The sequence below is a fragment of the Schistocerca serialis genome, chromosome 2, assembly GCF_023864345.2.
Source record: "Schistocerca serialis cubense isolate TAMUIC-IGC-003099 chromosome 2, iqSchSeri2.2, whole genome shotgun sequence".
NCBI lineage: Eukaryota > Metazoa > Arthropoda > Insecta > Orthoptera > Acrididae > Schistocerca > Schistocerca serialis.
In genome coordinates, this window is record NC_064639.1 from 104,128,543 (window position 1) to 104,149,482 (window position 20,940).

Genomic DNA, 20,940 nt, shown 5'->3' on the forward strand with positions numbered 1-20,940 from the left:
GATTAATTTCCACACACTTTTAGTAAAATAATAACAAGCATAATAATTATTTAACTTGGTTCTGGATGCTATTTACAATTGAAAATCTGAAGTTCCTTTGGTATTGGTACGTTAATCTTATTCTCACATATATCTCGTATACTTGACAGAAGTGTCTATACATTTATCTTCATGGCTATGTACAGGAATATGGTAATCTTATTAGGCGCAGACTGAAACTTGACTATAGACTGGTACAGACAAATGTAGAACTCTTACAGACTGGTACAGACTAATGCAGACTGATACAGAGTGGTGCAGACAAATGCAGACTGACTCATCGGAGATCTGTACATTCGTTATAATACCTCACGCGTTCATGTATCACTGCGCGAGTGTGATCCGCGAGGAGAACAGGTTCTACGTTAGCAGCAATCTCATCGGCTGCGTTACATATTAATACATGAATCAGCGGAAGCAGAATTTGGTCCGTCTCTAAGGCAGCGCCATCTCGTAGTGCGGAGACGGACGAGCACTGCGCCTGCGCTGTTGTGCTTAGTGGGGCGCGCTCTAGTGGGAAAGTTGTGTACGTGCTGACTAAGCAGAACTATGTACATAACATCTTGTTTTCTCATAAACTTGCTGGATGGAAGAGCAGCGCCTCTGAATTCTGGCATTTTAGTTCATGGTTTTCCCACTTCTGGGAATGTACCAAGAACGGCCACCTGCAAGTGTTACGCGCTGAGTAGTCAATAACAGATATTCTGGGCGTTTTCCACCCAGAAATTCCCAGGGACAGTAGGCACACAAGAAGGCCACTCTGTGTATCTCCTAAGCCAGAGTATCACCGAGCGCCCTTTTTCATCCAAGAGAGTTGCACAAAAGCCAACGGATTTCCCTACAAGCAGATGCAGAGAAAGAGTCACTGCTATGTTTTCGTAAACAGCTTGGAAAGCAGCGGCATTTTAATGCCCAGACATCTTTCCGCCAGTTATATAACATTTCGGACCAACTTCCGAATGTCTGCAACTCGCTGCAGTGATATTTCGGCGCAGGGTCGTCTGATGAACTCCAGGTGGTCAGGAAAGTCACTGAGCTCGCGTGTTTGAGACCCCGCCGGCACATGGGCGGTGTGTTCAGTTGGCGCTGCGCGTGCGCTGTTTGTCTGTGTCGCGCGTCCTCTGTGGCGAAAGCTGGCTTCATCGATGGGGGACATAAATGGTATCGCATGAGATGTCGGATGCATACAGAGCGTTACTGCACAGCTTTCGCTGCAGTTAACACGCCAGTTTCTTTACATTTCCTTTTACTTCCATTGGTCTGGCGTTCCGTAGCAATCTTCGGTTGTTCCGTAGCCTGTCAAGCAGAGTACCGGGCGATCATAAAGTCAGTATAAATTTGAGAACTGAATAAACCCCGGAATAATGTAGATAGAGAGGTACAAATTGACACATGGGGTTTTATTAAAACAAAAAAACAAAAATACCAAAGTTCAAAAAATGTCCGACAGATGGCGCTTCATCTGATCGGAATAGCAATAATTAGCATAACAAAGTAAGACAAAGCAAAGATGATGTTCTTTACAGGAAATGCTAAATATGACCACCATCATTCATCAACAATAGCAGTAGTTGAGGAATAATGTTGTTAACAGTACTGTAAAGCATGTCCGGAGTTATGGTGAGGCATTGGCGTCGGATGTTGTCTTTCAGCATCCCTAGAGATGTCGGTCGATCACGATACACTTGCGAGTCCGCAGCTTGTGGTCGTACGGTAGCGTTCTCGCTTCCCGCGCCCGGGTTAGATTCCCGGCGGGGTCAGGGATTTTCTCTGCCTCGTGATGACTGGGTGTTGTGTGATGTCCTTAGGTTAGATAAGTTTAAGTAGTTCTAAGTTCTAGGGGACTGATGACCATAGATGTTAAGTCCCATACTGCTCAGAGCCATTTGAACCATTTTTACACTTGCGACTTCGGGTAACCCCAAAGCTAATAATCGCACGGACTGATGTCTGGGGACCTGGGAGGCCAAGCATGACGAAAGTAGTCGCTGAGCACACGATCATCACCAAACGACAGGCGCAAGAGATCTTTCACGCGTCTAGCAGTACTTTGTTGTTTGTTTGGTTTTTTTTTTTTTTGTTCTAATGAAACCCCATGTCATTCCACGCATGTGTGTCAATTTTTACCTCTCTATCTACATTATTCCGTGGTTTATTAAGTTTTCAAATTTATACTGACTTTTTGATCACCCGGTTTTGTGGCGTAGGTTAACAGCCACGCCACTCGGAAGTAGCCGAAAGGCACGCGTTAACTCACGCAGGCTAGAGATAGGTCTGAAACAGGATACGTAATGAATGCTATAAAGAAAAGTACGTAGCTGCTGGAATACTTAACTTTAATCCATCCCTGTTGTACATCGCTATTGACGATACAAATGAGACTCTGTAGATTCAGGCAATAAACTACTAATGGCGCCTTGCTAGGTCGTAGCCATTGACTTAGCTGAAGGCTATTCTAACTATCTGCTCTGCAAATGAGCGAGGCTTCGTCAGTGTGCATCGCTAGCTACGTCGTCCGTACAACTGGGGCGAGTGCTAGTCCGTCTCTCGAGACCTGCCGTGTGGTGGCGCTCGGTCTGCGATCACTAACAGTGGCGACACGCGGGTCCGGCATGTACTAATGGACCGCGGCCGATTTAAAGCTACCACCTAGCAAGTGTGGTGGCTGGCGGTGACACCACACCCGGTATATCCTACCTCCAGATGTGAATGTGAATGTCGACGAGTCGTTAAATCCTAGTTTCCTTCCATCTTTCTTAATCTGCGATGAAGATTCGTGCAGGCATTTACTACTATAGCACTGCAAGCCACTGTCGCCCGACTGAAGTCGCGGTGCCCGGTGTTGGCAAGCACCGGCATGAATTTCTCCGAGCTCTCGAACGACCACTGGTGCCGAGCGGCCAGTGCGGGCGCTAATGTATGCGGCCCGACCAGGCCGCGGGTCGTGTGCCCCTCGCGCTGGCTGTACAAACACAGCCTCGCCGTCTGCGGCAGACTCTCCGGCTGCGCCAGCCGCGGCTCTCAGACCGCTCCATTACGACCGCTTTCCAACCGCGCGGGCTCGCGAGGTGATAATAATACTCGTATGTCCACAACATGAGCGCGGGAAGAACAGCTAGATTCGTCCTTTCAATGTCGTACATGTCTTGCCCATTAGTTACTCCATGCAATTCCTGAGTGGCACGGCCAGCGACAAGGGGAGAATGTCGACACTTCTCAGTATCCGGTACGTTCATCTCCACACGCCCACTGTTTTACTCGATACTTCTCAACCGATACTTTTGCTTATATCAGTACCTTATATCACGTATCATGTAGAATTATCCTATTAATGATGTTATTTTATTATTTAGGTTTACCCAAGATTTTGGCCTCATGACGTCGGAGGCTTACCCATGCTGTAAAATAGCGCCAGCCGGAGTAGCCGAGCGGTTCTAGGCGCTTCAGTCCGGAACCGCGCTGCTGGTGCGGTCGCAAGTTCGAATCCTGCCTCGGAAATGGATGTGTGTGATGTCCTTAGGTTAGTTAGGTTTAAGTAGTTCTGTTCTAGGGGACTGATGACCTCAGATGTTAAGTCCCGTATTGCTCAGAGACATTTGAACCATTTTTTGAAATAGGACAGGCGGCGATCTGAAGCAGATCTGACGATAGAGAACAATATTGGCGAAGACAAGACATTTTCGGAGGAAATGTTTCGGAGGACGTCGTTCAGCACTCATTGCTGAAGATGGGGCTTCATTTACGACTGCATTGAGCACGGAATCGTCGAAATTCTACCATGGAGCAGAGGAAATGTGTCACGTATTCGGATGATTCATATTTCTTGTTACAGCAGGTCGATGTTCGTGTTCGGATTAGGATTGCTGGTATTTTTAAAAATATCGGTGAACCGATATATCGATATTTAAAAAAGAATATTATTGCCCGTCGTTATATCCAACAGCAGTAATGGTATATCTACAGAAAAATATCTACGTAGCGGACTATGAAAATATAGTATTGCTGTACCTTGTAAATATACTGCGAGTTCAAGGGCGGTATATTCAAGTATTGATTTGTTATTAGATATTCTGTACATCAACAAGCTAGCAGCCTGCCTATCCCCCTTGGAACAAGAACTAGGAGGATAACGATGCATGTTCACGCTTGGTCATAACTACTTTTCTGATAATGGTAACTGCATGCAAGTGGCAAAATAAAAGGTGCCCGGAATCTATAGTCCAGTTTCGTCACATATCGGATTTATCTAGAACTCTTCATATCGAATTCCTTGTTTTTTTTCTTTTTCATTTCTACCAACGCCAGCGACCTAGCAGTTGTAGTGTCAAAACTGCGTGGTGAAGTTAAACGCTGCTGCTCCTGTTGGTAGCACCGGCGCCGATTACGACAGCAGTTGCGTTAAAAAAAAAAGTTTTTAACACGACACGGGTGTGCTGTTTCTTCACGTCGGAAATGTCCGTCCCCCGGTAGCTGAGCACTGTAGCTCAGCGTGTTCGGTCAGAGGATTAGCTGCCCCCTAAAAAAAAAAAAAAAAACCTGAGTTAAACGATCAACAACGAACTTAAACGAATGTCTTACGACGTCCGCCCCGAGCAGATGCAACGAACAAAAAATGAGATTTAAAAAGTGGTCAGCGCCACAGAATGTCAATCTTAATGGCCCGGGTTCGATTCCCGGCTGGGTAGGGGATTTTCTTTGCTTAGGAACTGAGTGTTGTGTTGTCCTAATCATCATCATTTCATCCCCATCGATGCGCAAGTCGCCGAAGTGGCGTCAAATCGGTCTACCCGACGGGAAGCCCTAGTCGCACGACATTTACATCTTTTATGTCGCAAATCTTGTTATTCCATTCACACACACACACACACACACACACACACACACACACACACACACACACACACCTCCCCGGTCCCCAGTGCAATCGGATTGCTTCTTTTCTGCCACCTATATTTGCTCTATACATTCAAAGAGAAAGACTGGACGTGATGAAAGCTCAAAAAGTAGTGACGCTTCTTCAAAAAGTGAAAGTAAAATTACGTTATACTACAACTTCAAAAGAACAACTTCAGATATTTACCGAAAACTGCAAAAAATATAACATAAAATAAAAATATCACCACTCGTTATAGCCATTTCGATATCGATACCTCGTTATATATGGGCAGAAAATATCGCCGATATATACTGAAATGTTTCGATCCGTAACAACTTCGACGAAATCTACGTAGGAATCCATTCAAGGTAAGTACCAAAATTAATGAAACGGTTCTTTACTTACGTGACCATTACGGTACTCCATCCCCAGTTCTCGATACCAGTAATATCGTACTACTTTTCTGCGAAGTAACGGACACATTTTGTGACAATATTCACATTTGGTTTTATTAATGTATAGGCACTCCGATGTATCGATGTATTACAATGATATGGTTCTTGTGTGTATTCATTTCTGTGAGACTGTCATAATCTTTGACTTACTTGTAACCGTTTCGGCACGAATGCGCACAGAGCAGTGTTCGTTTCACTTTGCGGAAGTTAAGTTGTTATTTCGCTTTGTAAAAGAAGAGTCAAGTCTTGTGTTTGGTTAAAGTGGAAATTAAATACATGAATATTGATACAAAACTGTTTTCTTGATGATGTGACAATTAAGAAGAAGTATTTGTGAATTTACAAGAAGTTTAATAAAAATGTGGATCGTGAACACCACGTCAAAAATTATTTCTACCATACCATTGTTCTGATCTGGGATTGTTTGATCATTAAGAATTTCCTGAAAAACGCGTTTCTTAGGTCTTCAAATATTGCTAAAATACAGATCTGGACCTTCTAGCAGTCAAAGTGAATCACGCTAGAATCAACAAGATGAGCCATAACAACTTCGACGAAATCTACGTGGGAATTCATTAAAGATAAGTGCCAAAATCAATGACTTTTTTACAGTGACTTCATTGTTTCTATTCTGTCGATACCATCCATAGTCAATAACTTTGTTGTTGCCCGATAAAGCGAACATATGCTGCGTGAGCAACATTATTAATCTGATTTCCAACCTGCTTTGCAAGTGGTAGTATTGTTAGAATGTTATCAACAAGCATAGTCAGAATACGCCGTCATCCAACAAACGGCTGCCCCATAAGTGCATCGCACCACGAATGGAGGCCTGCGGGAGAGTATGGGGGAAATTCACCTGGCCACCGTGACAGATGTGAAATAGATGGATATTAATGTCGATCAAATGGTTCAAATGGCTCTAATCACTATGGAACTTAACATCTGATGTCATCAACCCCTAGACTTAGAACTACTTAAACTTAACTAACCGAAGGACAGAACGCACATCCGTACCCGAGGCAGGATTCGAACCTGCGACCGCAGCAGCAGCGCATTTCCGGACTGAAGCACCTAGAACCGCCCGGCCACAGCGGCCGGCTTAATGTGGATTACCTGCACCTCATCATGTTTGGGGTTTCCCTCGACGGCGGTGGCATTTTCCAGCAGGATATTGTCGTTGTCGCAAGGTGGCGGTGGTGGTGGCGCGCCAGATCCGAAATAATGCAGAAAGCTTTGTTAACTAACCAGTCGACAGACTGATACCTAGTCCAGGTGCCACAGTGTTTACTGGATGCTATAGACTGACACTGTGACCAGTCGTTCTGATTTGCTCTATAAAGAACTATTGTTCTTAAAAAGCATTAGAAAGTGACCAAATGAGGTATCCATAGAAAGCTCGGCTGTTTTAATCACAGTTAATAATGGAAAACATAAGTTATTCACAGTTTATTACTACACATGATCTTACAGCAGCAGCCACGTATCTCCCATCCCCAAACTCTTTCGGTGACACTTACATTCGTTAGTAGGTTAGTTACATATTCCAAAGATCCTCTGCAAGATTTCTTTTAATCAGTTTTATCTTTTGCTCTTCTTTTACACTCTCTGGATTTTTAAACAAAAAAATTCGACCGTAGAATAGAAAGGAGAAATGATTTCACTTTCGATACAAAACATGTTTTGCCATCTCTGTCACACATTTTGTATTATTGGGCAAACGATCGAAAATTTTTGCGGCTGCATATTGAACCTCTTCCTGAGCCTCTGAAAGCCTTAACAAGGAGTAATGAGGGCCATTTTTTCCTCTAGATTTGTCGATGTGGACATCCGCTATTCTCAAAATTTGATGCCTTATTTATAAGGAATTTTATTAGCAAATTGACGATGCAGTTAAAATGCTTAGCTCCTCGCAGAGGTACACACATGACCTACGTTTTAAGTGGAAACGGAGAAACTCCGGCAACGGTCAGTATTAACGGAAAGGAGATAGGGGTCGGACAAAAAAACGGAAATACCAGGAGAAGGGCATCCTTGGACCTAAATGCAGATGCTAGCTAAGCCTGCAGGTTGCGCTGTTGTATTTGACCCCAAAAGGCCCTGCGCGATGACCTCAGTATGTTGCAAGTGACAGCCGTGGTCCGAACAGTGTTCTGTGTAGTTCTGAGTGTGTTATATCGGAGCTAAGTGAATTCGAACGCGGGAAAATTGTTGGTTCAAAATGGTTCACATGGCTCTGTGCACTATGGGACTTAACATCGGAAGTCATCAGTCCCCTAGAACTTAGAACTATTTAAACCTAACACACATCCATGCCCGAGGCAGGATTCGAACCTGCGATCGTAGCGGTTGCGCGGTTCCAGACTGAATCAGTAGGTGGATCAAAACAAAATGTCCAGACACTCTGTGACCAAAATGGTACTGAAACAGAGGATGACAGACTAAAGGCCGAAATACTAAATGTCTTTTTCCAAAGCTGTTTCACATAGGAAGACTGCACTGTAGTTCCTTCTCTAGATTGTCGTACAGATGACAAAATGGTAGATATCGAAATAGACGACAGAGGGATAGAGAAACAATTAAAATCGCTCAAAAGAGGAAAGGCCTCTGGACCTGATGGGATACCAGTTCGATTTTACACAGAGTACGCGAAGGAACTTGCCCCCTTTCTTGCAGCGGTGTACCCTAGGTCTCTAGAAGAGCGCAGCGTTCCAAATTATTGGAAAAGGGCACAGGTCATCCCCGTTTTCAAGAAGGGATGCCGAACAGATGTGCAGAACTATAGACCTATATCTCTAACGTCGATCAGTTGTAGAATTTTGGAACACGTATTATGTTCGAGCATAATGACTTTTCTGGAGACTAGAAATCTACTTTGTAGGAATCACCATGGGTTTCGAAAAAGACGGTCGTGTTAAACCCAGCTCGCGCTATTCATCCAAGAGACTCAGAGGGCTGTAGACACGGGTTCACAGGTAGATGCCATGTTTATTGACTTCCGCAAGGCGTTCGATACAGTTCCCCACAGTCGTTTAATGAACAAAGTAAGAGCATATGGACTATCAGACCAATTGTGTGATTGGATTGAAGAGTTTCTAGAGAACAGAACGCAGAATGTCATTCTCAATGGAGAGAAGTCTTCCGAAGTGAGAGTGATTTCAGGTGTGCCGCAGGGGAGTGTCATAAGACCGTTGCTATTCACAATATACATAAATGACTTTGTGGATGACATCGGAAGTTCACTGTGGCTTTTTGCAGGTGATGCTGTGGTATATCGAGAGGTTGTAACAATGGAAAATTGTACTGAAATACAGGAGGATCTGCACCGAATTGACGCATGGTGCAGGGAATGGTAATTGAATCTCAATGTAGACAAGTGTAATGTGCTGCGAATACATAGAAAGATAGATCCCTTATCATTTAGCTACAAAATAGCAGGTCAGCAACTGGAAGCAGTTAATTCCATAAATTATCTGGGAGTACGCACTAGGACTGATTTAAAATGGAATGATCATATAAAGTTGATCGTCGGTAAAGCAGATGCCAGACTGAGATTCATTGGAAGAATCCTAAGGAAATGCAATCCGAAAACAAAGGAAGTAGGTTACAGTACGCTTGTTCACCCACTGCTTGAATACTGCTCAGCAGTGTGGGATCCGTACCAGATAGAGTTGATAGAAGAGATAGAGAAGATCCAACGGAGAGCAGCGCGCTTCGTTACAGGATCATTTAGTAATCGCGAAAGCGTTACGGAGATGATAGATAAGCTCCAGTGGAAGACTCTGCACCAGAGACGCTCAGTAGCTCGGTACGGGCTTTTGTTAAAGTTTCGAGAACATACCTTCACCGAGGAGTCAAGCAGTATATTGTTCCCTCCTACGTATATCTCGCGAAGAGACAATGAGGATGAAATCAGAGAGATTCGAGCCCACAGAGAAGCATACCGACAATCCTTCTTTCCACGAACAATACGAGACTGGAATAGAAGGGAGAACCGATAGAGGTACTCAGGGTACCCTCCGCCACACACCGTCAGGTGGCTTGCGGAGTACGGATGTAGATGTAGATGTAGATGTAGATGTAGAAGCGCCTAGAACCGCTCGGCCACACTGGCCGGCCAAATTGGTGCTCGCGTCTTGGGTGCTCCGTAAGTAAGATAGCCGGAGTGTTTGGTGTTTTGAGAGACATCACATCGACAACGCACACCTCATACAGTGAAAGCAGGAAAACATCATCCGCTAAATGAGAACGGGGGGGAAAGTGTGTATTGAGTGATCGTGACGGACGCTCACTGAAAATAATTGTGTCGAAAAATAAGAGGACGAGAGCTGGAAAATGCACTGCAAAACTGAATGTCACACTTGCGAACCCTCTCTACAACAAAACAACTCGAAAGGAGTTCCATGAGGTGGGAATTGTTGGGTGAGCTGGAATCTCAAAACCATTCGTCACTGCTACTAACAAGGTTATGTCGGCCATTTTTTCTGCTTGTATCGTCCCATGGTAGAGCATTTGTTCCCCAATGGTGATGCTGTATTCCAGACAACAGGGCTCCCGTTCTGCCATCTCGCATCGTCCAGGACTGTTTTGTGAGCACCAGGATGAATCTTCGCGGGTCCTCTGAGCGCCACAGTCATCAGATCTCAAAACTATCGAGCCTTTGTGGTCTGCATTCGAGAGAAGGGTGCGTGTTTCGCTATGCATCTCTATCCTCGTTACCTGAACTTGCAAAAATTTTGTAGGAAGAATTGTATCAGATTCCCTTGAAAATCATACAAGACCTGAATTTACTCATTCCGAAACGACCGGAAATTGTTTTGAATCTCAGCAGGTTTCCTATGCCCTATTAGACACGGTAATGTGTTAGCGTTTTTTTTTTTTTTTTTTTTTTTTTTTTCCATATTTTTGTATAGCACTTGCATGACGCTAGAGGTAAAAGTCACCTCAAAAGACAGGCGCAAACCAATCACCCACTAATTACTTGACAACCAAGCTCCATCAACGCATTCGCGAATCCACAGCACATTGCCGCGCGAGACGCGCGCTGGAGCCTCCAGAGGGCCGCCACCGACACGTGTCTTCTCCGGGCGTGCCGCACCTGCGCCTGCGCTCCAGCGGTTATCTGCGGGCTCAGACCGCGCCGCCGTTTGGAGAGAAATCTGGAGCCAGATATCCCGCAGCAGGTCTTTGGACGGATGTTTGTCCGCGGCGAACAGTAAATTCCGAGTTCGGAACGTCAAATAAAATCTGTCGCGCCCCTCCCAGAAACCGACAGTAGCTTGTCAAATATTAGTGCACCGACCATACGGGCCCAATTTCTTCATTGCTGCTTCCGCCGCAAGCACGAGATGTTGCTTGTCCAGAAGGCGGCATCCAAGCTGTTTCCCTGCAGAGATCTGACGGAAACGTATCTTTCCGGCAAAAGTAATATTTAAAAACGGAACCTTTTTTCCGTAGCAGTGAAGAGATTGGTTCAGTGGTAGATAGATGTAGGCACCTCAATCTCATACTGAATACTCTCACGGTTGCAGGCACAAACGAAAAGTGGCAGTGAAGGGCACTGAAACAGGAAAATAATTTTAGTAAACCAATGGTTTATCCGATATGTCGTCTGGTCAAGTGCTGTTACGCCACTGTTACAACAGTGTTAATGTCTAAGGATACATTTAATTCGAAACACGGCAAGTGAGGCGTAAATGACAAAATAATAAACTGCCCTCGTTTAATAGTATCATTATTCCGGATGAACAGCATGTCGACAGCAAGTGTATCGACCGTAGCTCGCGACTTCCATTGCCTGCCAGCTCCCCCAGCTTCAACTGGCCTATTGCAGCCCTGTTGATAGTGTCGACGAAATGCGTCCCGGCAAGGCATTGTGGATAGTTCTCAGTACATTCCGAACTCGCCTGGGATTTTTAAATATGTATGGGTACCAATGTGGAGACGTGCATGCATTGACATGAAGTGTGGCCATACGGAAAACTTGTTGTACTGTAATGTGTTTGTCATCAACTGGGAATCTGTAGTTTGGATGCTCAGAGACTCTTTAATAACACGTTCGTGTACTCTGTTGTAAAACGTCGTCTCTGGGGGGAAACAATTGGTCCCCGGATCCAAGTTTATTAGGGTTATTTGCTTATTCCAGTGTCCACTACTCTTCCATTTCGTTTGTCCCTAAAAGAATCAAACGCCCTGTCTAATGCGCAGGGACTTCAGAAATTATGTTACATATGTCGTACCACGCTAAGACCATCGCGGAACAGCAGTAGCGCATCATCAGAAGAGAGCACATGTTTCGGGTTTCCTGTAAATACAGTTCTGCTGCGGTACAGAGACGAGATGCATCGCAGTGTGCGACGGAAATGGTGTGGCAACTGGAAACGTACTCGTAACTTGAAGTACACGGCACAGTCCGATTATTGTGGTCAGAACACTTAAATTGCATACCGATTCACGGTGAAATCCTGGCATTGGATGGATCAAATGCAATATCGCTCTCGCGTCCACTCGCAGTGAAATGGTGCCAGTGCGATTTTGAGCTTTTCGGAAATCTGAAAGGACATCCGGGAGGAAAGCGATTTACCAACGATGAGGATGTTCACACAGCAATTCTCGAATGGTTCCATGATTAAGGAGTGAGTTTCTATTGTGGAGGAACTGAAAGATTGAGAGAATATTCCGACCGCTGTTTACAGAGATTTGGTGACTATTTTAAAAGACTAGTGTAATTTATATGTTTCACTTTGAAGTGTAGTGCAGCCATCAATGAAAGTTGCCTCACCATAATAACGTGTAACTTCCTTTTTGAAGACCCGTCTATGTGTAATTCATAGTGCACGGTGGGGAGCCATCGTGGCAGTTTTAGTTATACTTTATAAAGAGACTGGCCACAGTCGCCCAGCGCTGGCGTCCCGACTACCGAGTCAAAGTTCTTGGGGCCCCAGCTTCGGTCCTAGCCATTGCTTAGAATTTAAATAAAAGTCATCAAGTGTGGTGGACGAAGGCTTACATCGTTTTGTCATTCTGATAGGGACAACGTCAAAATTGGGCAGAGGAGTGAATAGAGGTTCTGAGCAGCCTCTTCCCCTTCGGGTGAAAAACTGTCCCTCATGTTGGAAGAATCACCTATGATCGTCGATAACAAGGCTACAGAAGACGACGGAACCACTGCAGTTAAGTGACATACTGTGTGTCCACAGGAAATGTGGCCTGTACCTGAATCGTGTTTGGTCGCATTAAGCCAATCAGAATTCTGATGGCGGGCTACATACGGTGACATCGTTCCATCGGTGTAGGGTTCTTTGGTGCGTGTTCTACATCTACATCTACATCCATACTCCGCAAGCCATCTGACTGTGTGTGGCGGAGGGTACTTTGAGTACTTCTGTCGGTTCTCCCTTCTATCCCAGTCTCGTATTGTTCGTGGAAAGAAAGATTGTAAGTATGCCTCTGTGTGGGCTCTAATCTCTCTGATTTTATCCTCATGGTCTCTTCGCGAGATATACGTAGGAGGGAGCAATATACTGCTTGACTCCTCGGTGAAGGTATGTTCTCTAAACTTTAACAAAAGCCCGTACCGAGCTACTGAGCGTCTCTCCTGCAGAGTCTTCCACTGGAGTTTATCTATCATCTCCGTAACGCTTTCGCGATTACTAAATGATCCTGTAACGAAGCGCGCTGCTCTCCGTTGGATCTTCTCTATCTCTTCTATCAATCCTATCTGGTACGGATCCCACACTGCTGAGCAGTATTCAAGCAGTGGGAGAACAAGCGTACTGTAACCTACTTCCTTTGTCTTCGGATTGCATTTCCTTAGGATTTTTCCAATAAATCTCAGTCTGACATCTGGTTTACCGACGATCAACTTTATATGATCATTCCATTTTAAATCACTCCTAATGCGTACTCCCAGATAATTTATGGAATTAACTGCTTCCAGTTGCTGACCTGCTATTTTGTAGCTAAATGATAAAGGATCTTTCTTTCTGTGTATTCGCAGCACATTACACTTGTCTACATTGAGGTTCAATTGCCATTCCCTGCACCATGCGTCAATTCGTTGCAGATCCTCCTGCATTTCAGTACAATTTTCCATTGTTACAACCTCTCGATATACCACAGCATCATCCGCAAAAAGCCTCAGTGAACTTCCGATGTTATCCACAAGGTCATTTATGTATATTGTGAATAGCAACGGTCCTACGACACTCCCCTGCGGCACACCCGAAATCACTCCTACTTCGGAAGACTTCTCTCCATTGTGAATGACATGCCGCCTTCTGTTATCTAGGAACTCTTCAATCCAATCACACAATTGATCTCATAGTCCATATGCTCTTACTTTGTTCATTGTACAGAAATGCACCGAAGTCTGCAAAAATCAAGACTGATAATATTCATCGGCGTGGTACACTAACTGTCTGTGAGCAACGAAATCTGCGCCTAATAGGACTCTTTTTTTGTACGCAGCAGAGGTTCGACTACAACAGCGAAGGAGATTGTTGGCAAAGAGATTCATACCTGGCAGAGCAACAATTACATTATATCCACTTCTCCATTGAACCCAATGGGCATGTAGATTAAATTTCAGTAAATGAAGGTACCTCTCCCATTATAGAGTTACATGCAGCTGCGATATGTAACATATTCTCTAATCATGGACGATTCTCTGCATATCGCGCATAGTATGGAACTCTTTATGTATAAACCACAAAGATCTTCATATCACTTGGTGCACGTTCTGTGTTTCCAATTTCATCTGTTCTGTAATTAATAACTCAAAAACGATCAATTTCTGTAAAAATGTTTACGTTGTATTTTTTCCTAGTTTTGATACGTGGAGTCCGCTTACACTGTTTGCCATTTATTTAATAATGCTTTGTTTCTGACAGAGAACAGTTATCCATTTTCTTAAAATAGGGGAGAGTGGAGCAATCTGATACGTGGGCAAGTTGATACAGATGGGACTGTGAGCTAACACGCATGCGCAGGGCGGACATGAGTGAGTAGAGGCTGTTGTTTGCCGCGGCGCAGTGCCACACGGTGTCCAGCTGTCAACAGAGTACTCTACGCGTTTTTATTGTTGAAATTGTGTTTTCATGAATAGAAAGTAATTGTTGGCTAGTGTGTCTGAGTTGGCGTACCAGAAAGAGGATATTCTTCAGGAAGTTCACTGTTGGCACAGTTAAACGCCTGTTTCTTGGTAAGAATTTCATGATAGTTTCATCTTTCTAGACTTTATATTTTAGAGACTTAAGTTTGACTTAAGAGACACTTATTCAATGGGGCAAGTTGATACGCGTAGCTGGGGCAAATTGATACAGCGTATCAACGTACCCCAATATTGTAAAACTTAGAGTTTTGTCTTTTCTTACAGAAACATGGTGCGGAATTATACCAGGTAGACATATCGAGGGAAAGTGCGAAATGAGAGCTTTGAAAAAGCCTATGAAGCCGTCAATACCAAAACCATGTCTTTACGGGAAGCAGCTGTAGCCTTCGAGATCGACAAAATGACATTGTTTGGATTTGTAAGAAAAAAAGATGAATCGCAAGGTCAAATGGTTACAATGGGGTATGCCAAACCAAGACAAATTTTTCCAGACCAATTATAATCTCAACTCTAAGAGTATATAATACACTCTTCTAAAATCTACTACGGACTTACACCACAAAACATCAAAGTTTTAGCTTACGAACTTGCTGTGGCTAACAGGAATATCATTACATTGCCTGATTCATGGATTAACCATAAAATGGCTACAAAGGACCGGTTTAGCTTATATATGAAAAGGCACCCTCGACTATCAACCAGGGAGCCTGAGGCCACGAGCCTTAGTCGCGCTACCAGTTTTAATAAATCCAATGTTGATCTATTTTTTGACAATTTGAAGAGTACTTTAGATAAATACAAATTTGAACCTAAGGATATTTGGAATGTCGAGAGACCGGTGTCAAACAGTTCAGAGACCAAACAAAATAGTTGCTCAGAAAGGAGTGCGCCAAGTAGGGAAAGCTACGTCAGCGGAAAGGCGGCAGAATGTCACTATGGTATTGGCTGTCAGTGCCATCGGCAACTCAGTTCCTCCGATGTTCATATTTCCAAGAGTATTCTTCAAGGATCACTTCATCATTAACGGACCACCAAGATGTATTGGAACTTCCTACCCATCCGGATGGATCACATCTGAATCGTTTTTGAAGTTCATTACACATTTTCACGGCCACGTAAGATCTACCAAGGGCAATCCCTGCTTGTTGGTTTTGGATAACCATGAATCACATTTATGTACTGAAGTGCTCAGCTTCTGCAAAGAAAATGGTATGGTCATGTTGTCGTTTCCCCCGCACACTTCCCACCGCCTGCAACCGCTTGACAGGTCAGTTTATGAGCCTTCCAAGAAATTTTACTTGGCTTCAGTCGACGACTGGATGATCAACAATCCAGGGAAAACTAACGATCTACGACATTCCTGGCGTAGTAAAGATGGCACTACCTAGAGCAATAAATCCTACAAATATTATATCTGGATTTCAAGCAACAGGAATCGCGCCGTACAACAGAGAAGTGTTTACTGATGATGACTTCTTGTCCAGCGCAGTCACGGATAGAGAGATGACTTCACAAGACAGCACTGCCAAGACTTCTCAGGCTGGGACAAGCAACGCTGATGGTCTACAGTCCAAAGTGAACCGAACTGAGACTACAACTACAGTTCCATCTAAAAGTAAGGATGTTTCTCTTGGTGTATTCACTGTAAGCCCTCAAGACCGCCGCCCCTACCTTAAAGCTGGAGAGCGAAAAAATATCAAAAAAGGGAAGAAACCTTTAAAATCCGCTATCCTTACTAGCACACCAGTAAAGGAGAGGCTGGAAGAGGAAGCCAAAGAAAAGGAAGCTAAAATGGTTGCCAAGTCAGAAAACGCCAAAAAAAGGCTTTTTTAAAATGATAGAGAGTCAGACTAAGGAGAAGAACAAGGTGAATAAAAATAAATGCGTCCCAAATAATAAAATGAAGGTTGCATCAGAGTCTGAGGAAGGGAACGACACCTTGTCTCTCATGTGTTTGGAGCCATTCTCCGAATCCAAGCCAGGTCAGGACTGGATACAGTGCATTCCTTGCAAAGAATGGGCCCATATAGAGTGTGGTAAAGACTGTAAGATGTACACTGGTATTCACTGTACATCTGACTTTGTAATCAGTGATTCTGAGTAGGTTATGGACACAATCTCATGATCTGTGTGCTTAAAATAAGTTAATATGTCTTACGTTAGCTTTGCACTATATTCTGCTTAATAAATGTTTTACATTATCTATTGAATGATTATTTGCTACCTTAATGTCAATTAGCTTATTATCTATACATTTGTATCATCTTGCCTCTCGCCAGTATCAACTTGCCCCCATGTGGGGAACATTGATACACTTTGCAGCATTAAGCAAATATTTTAATTTTGAGAGATATATGTGGTTAAACAAAGCGTCAATACCATAGAAAAGTGCACAACTAATTGAAGTATAATATCATAATTTTCCAATTAAAGCAAAATTAAAACAAAAGACGTAAAAAATAAAATCTGAAATTTGTCTCAACATGCCCCGCTCTCCCCTACGTAGAAAATTGCGTCATCGTACCTAGCTACTTTTCTTAAACCGACAAAATCTTGCAGGCATTACAAAGGAAGCAATATAGAACGCAAAGAAAACAATTAAAGTAACTATTCATTGTTAGTAGCAAAATTATTACGAAGAAAAGACCAACGTAATTATTGGAGTTCTTCGGCTTCTCTTCCCAATGTACACTTTTTTTTGCGCTGAAACTGGTAAATTTTCAATCTGCAACAAATTTCGTATCACTTCCAAATTTGAGCTATTTCTAGAAAGCACTCGTTGAACGAGATAAGACCATTAATGGAAACGTTCTCAGGTGAGAGCCGAACAACGCAGTGTGCGTAGCAGGAGTACTTCCTGATAAAAACGACCCTTTCGATTACTGGAAAACAAAATGAGCTGATGTAATCTCTTAAAGAGAAGGCAAGATATCGGACGATAAATTCCTAAGGAAGCTACAGTATTATTAGGATACTAAATTGATTCTTATTTGAGAAGGGTCATTGTTCAAGTACCTCGACTTATCTGCAGGTCAACTTCCGTTGCAAAAAATGGATGTGATATGCAGTGGACACATCAGAAACACAGCCCTAATTTTAATTTCATGTATTATGTCTTGACTTACCAGCTTACATGTTTAAAATTCAAATGGCTCTGAGCACTATGGGACTTAACTGCTGAGGTCATCAGTCCCCTAGAACTTAGAACTACTTAAACCTAACTAACCTAAGGACATCACACACATCCATGCCCGAGGCAGGATTCGAACCTGCGACCGTAGCGGTCGCGCGGCTCCAGACTGTAGCGCCTAGAACCGCTCGACTACTCTGGCCGGCTTTACATGTTTAGATGCAACTTTCTAAAGTTTAAAAATGCCGTATAGAATAGACAGCGGTACGACTACCCACTTCCGATAGAGGCCGGATTGCAGGTGTAGCTGAGTTCTGTGAGTAGCCAGTAATGATGCAGAGATCGTGGAGAAGGGTAGCAGTGGGAAATAATCACGGTACTTTGATGCAAACGAACACTGTTTTTTTTTTTTTAGCAAAAGCAAAGCTGAAACCCTAGAATAGCTTGCACACAAGACGATAATGTTGTATCCCACGTAGCTGTTGTGAAACGTAAGCTGATTTCACTCAGTGTTCGACAGAATAATTAATAGATACAAACTGGCAGCTAACGAAATGGTACTACGCCGTAACGTACCGTCCCAAGGATACAGCACCAGGCCGGCGTCTGCTGAATCAGCGCTTGATTGGTGGAAGACGCAACGAATATCTTTAGCTCAAATATCGAAACTCTCGAAATACCAGATTCAGCCAGGCGCCCTGAAATAGGGATGCAGCAGCAACTGGATAGACGTCGTTAGCTGTAACAAGAAAGGCCGTGAGCTAGGAACAGCCAATTACTCTGCAGCTAGCTGTCTAAGACAGCTGAAATTTTAAGAAACTTGGAAAGTTACCCGTGGGAAGATTACTGTCTCGCCGAAGATGATGTTATTAGAGATGGAGCATAAGCTCGAACCCAGGGAAGAGTGGGGAGAAATTCACCGTGTCTGTATCATAGAAACCATCTCAGATGGCTTGAGGGGTGTCCGAAAGGCAATCTTCCCGAATGCGAGTCCAGTGGGATGACTACGGCGCCATCTCGCTACGTTCGATTTAATGGGCCCCTTATAGGGAGAGCTATAGGCATTTTCCGAATTTCGTAGACGAACTACAGCACTTTAAGGTTGGCGTGAGTGATTCTGTGGTGCCATCTTCACTCTAGTGACAGTTAATCGGCAGTTACCACTGGCAAAGTCAACTGAATGGCGATTTAACTCAAGCCGATAGCATTATTGAGCAGCAGCCTAGCATTAGTTGGGGGAGCTAATAGTTAGTTGAATAAGGTGCTGATCAAAACCATGGACTTGTCTACGTTATTACAGAACGAAAAAGCATTCATGTCTCCGTGAAAAAAAATGGAGCGCATCATTGTGATGTGACTTTCTGACATTAATACCTTTGAACTCTCATCTCTGGATTAGCTTCGTTGCTGAGATTTGCGAGGACACTGCAGAAAACTAATTGAAAGTTACAGAGAATGTACACGGTATTCTTGAAATGTTGCACGTGGACAGAGATAGTGGAAAATTGTACAGAAATGAAGGCAGTTCACAGTTGAGCCGCAACATAAATAAATGTAACGTACTGCGCATAAACAGGCAGAAAGGCCTATTATCGTATGATTAAGCGCTTGCAGAATGATCGTTGGAAGCAGTCACAGCCATTAAATATCTGGGAGTAAAAGTAAATAGCGATTGAAAGTGAAATGACCACCTAAACTAATCGCAGATAAAACAGGGACCACACTGAGATTCATAGGAAGAATCCTCAGGAAGTGTAGCCCACCCTCAAAGGAAGTACCCTACAAAAACCTTGTTCTACCAGGACATGAATATTACTCCTCAGTCTGGGATCAGTACCACATAGGATTGACAAAAGAAACACAGAAGATCCAAAGAAGAGCAGCTCGTTTCGCAATATGTTCATTTAGCAAGCACGAAAGCCTCACGCCAGCCAGCTGCAGTGGCAGACACTGTAAGAAAGGCGTTGTGGACGACAGCGTGGTTTCCCGTTAAAATTCAGAGAAAATACGTTCGCAAAAAAGTTAACCAATATATTGCTTCCTCTTACGTATACTATATATGACGGTAGTATCTGTTCCTGGAAGAACAGTTACCGTGGATGACCATGCAGCTTTGCTAGAAATGAAATGATAATTAAATAGACACCCTAGCTGCAAGCAGGCGTTGAAACACTTCATTGGGGACATGTTGAAAATGTGTGCCGCGACCGGGACTCGAACCCGGGATCTCCTGCTTACACGGCAGACGCTCTATCCATCTGAGCCACCACGGGCACAGAGCATAGAGCGTCTGCAGGGACTTATCCCTTGCACGCTCCCCGTGAGATCCATCTATTAGGCGCACTACGAATGTAGTGTTGTGGACATGTTGGGATTGTGGATCTCACGGGGAGCGTGCAAGGGATAAGTCCTTGCAGACGCACTATCCTCAGTGCCCGCGGTGGCTCAGATGAATAGAGCGTCTGCCATGTAAGCAGGAGATCCCGGGTTCGAGTCCCGGTCGGGGCACACATTTTCAACATGTCCCCAATGAAGTGTATCAACGCCTGCTTGCAGCTAGGGTGTCTATTTAATTATCATTTCATTTCTTACGTATACGTCACGAAAAGACCGTAGATGTAAAATTGGAGAGAATCAGGCTCACTTAGAGGATTATCAAACATCGTCCCTCCGACAAATTAACCGCGACTGGAACAGGAGAGGGAGGACGTGACAGTCGTACACAAAGGAGTCTCCGTCACACACCGTAAAGTGGCTTTCGCAGCATAAATGTAGATAAACGCGTAGAGTAATAATGAGCCTATTTTTTAAAAAATGACATTTAGATTTTGACTTACGATCTAGCTCTCAATCTATGAGCTGGAAATCATCGTCTTCCCCCCGAGCGATGAAAGGACACATGAATCGTTCGAAGTTGAAGTGATATCTAGTTTTCTTCTAGTTTTTGCACATCATTACGACATAATACAAAAATTGTACTTAGGTGGTTTTAAAAGATAATTGCAGGAACTTGTGTGAAGGAAGCCTCTCAGGTCACAGAAAAACGGATGGTGCAACCATCAGAACAATGTGCCCACTACAAGCCTTATCACTGAAGGAATTTTTAGGTAGTAACATATCGTGTACCTTAAACATCCACTGTACTCGCTGTTACAGAGTAGTAAATTTACGAGAGATGGAATTCTTTTTGCTATGGTGAAAGAGATGAAGGCCAAACGATGGCTTACGCCGTTGAGAACTAGGCGCAAAATCTTTTGCAACTGTTGGTAATGATTAACATATAACATCCATGACACAAACTCGGACGGCCTTTATCCGCACTGATACC

General features: G+C 43.7%; 1 protein-coding gene and 2 non-coding genes across 3 annotated transcripts in view; 1 reads left to right on the forward strand and 2 right to left on the reverse strand.

Annotated features, from left to right (window-relative positions):
- LOC126455758 (homeobox protein aristaless-like) overlaps window positions 1-20,940 on the reverse strand; it is a 961,462-nt gene that overhangs the window by 420,952 nt on the left and 519,570 nt on the right. The window lies entirely within an intron of this gene.
- Window positions 19,812-19,886, reverse strand: Trnat-ugu (transfer RNA threonine (anticodon UGU)). Its single transcript has one exon. It is a non-coding gene; the product is annotated as a tRNA-Thr (tRNA).
- Trnat-ugu (transfer RNA threonine (anticodon UGU)) lies at window positions 20,046-20,120 on the forward strand. The gene has a single exon. It is a non-coding gene; the product is annotated as a tRNA-Thr (tRNA).